Source organism: Penaeus monodon, chromosome 25, assembly GCF_015228065.2.
Source record: "Penaeus monodon isolate SGIC_2016 chromosome 25, NSTDA_Pmon_1, whole genome shotgun sequence".
Lineage (NCBI taxonomy): Eukaryota > Metazoa > Arthropoda > Malacostraca > Decapoda > Penaeidae > Penaeus > Penaeus monodon.
The window spans coordinates 36,969,692-36,970,796 of NC_051410.1; the positions used below are offsets into that span (position 1 = coordinate 36,969,692).

Sequence of the window (1,105 nt, forward strand, 5' to 3'; positions counted from 1 at the left end):
TGTAAAGTATATACATAGTTTAAATGTAGGGAGTTCTTACCTAAACATTGAAGACACTTTGTTTAGAGGAGTGGCTAGACACTAGTACTATACGGTATTGTTATCATGCAATACGTGTGCAGGGAGCACAGTAATAGTTAACTAATGCCATTGCTGGTTTACTGAAAGGTTGTATCACAATGGCATTTTTTTTTTTTCGCATTTCTGTATGAATCTTTTGCAGGCAAATGGTCCAGCCCTATCACACTTACTAAGAATCACTGCCCTATGTAAATAGATATGATACCCACGTGAACAATTAATTGGGTCCTAGGAATCACATGGGAATCATCAAACTTTTAACATTATTTTAGATGAATATAGTTATGTTAAACTTATGAATAGAAGCACACCGTAATGATAGGTTCTGTTTACACGAGCTTCTTTTATTTCATTTTATTTAGTAAATGCAGTCTTGTACTATAGATCAAACAAAAACATCTGCTGCCATGCAAAAACGTTAAAATTGACAGAAAAAGTTCCAGTGTGATTCAGCCATTAAAATCTGTCAATGTTATATGTAAAGCATCACTTGCAGTTAGCAACTCCCAACTCAACCTTGGAGGGTGAAAGTTAATGGAAAGCTTCTTTGTCATTGTTTTCTGTTGAATTGAATAACATTATAACATTATACATTATATAACGTTATATGTGCATCTCATTCCCAACTCCTGTGGCAAACTTTGATAACTTCAGAGTTTTGTTTAATCGCCTGGCATTGCTTACTCTATACGTGAGGCTTGTTAATTAATCTTACTTTAATAGCTAATACACTTAAGTCGCCATAATTTAAAATATAAACAGTAGTGATAGGTGACGAAAAGTAAGTGAATTGTTGAAAAATCATCTAAATCTGCTTCATTGGTTTTGCTTTGATGTTCGTAAACTTCTCATTATAAGGCAGCACTATCTCCACAGCATGCAGCTATTGCGAGTTTGATGAATGAAACCTATTTAAAGTTCTGCCTCTTGATGAGATGTACTGGTTTATGATTAGTTAGTACAGTAATATCCAACAGTATGTGAGATCAGTCATTAGTCAGAATTGTGTTGAGAGTGCCTGATT

At 34.1% G+C, this 1,105-nt stretch overlaps 1 protein-coding gene across 1 annotated transcript in view; it reads left to right on the forward strand.

Moving 5' to 3' along the window:
• LOC119589211 (bestrophin-2-like) overlaps positions 1-1,105 on the forward strand; it is a gene marked incomplete at its 5' end in the record, with an annotated part of 32,647 nt that overhangs the window by 19,736 nt on the left and 11,806 nt on the right.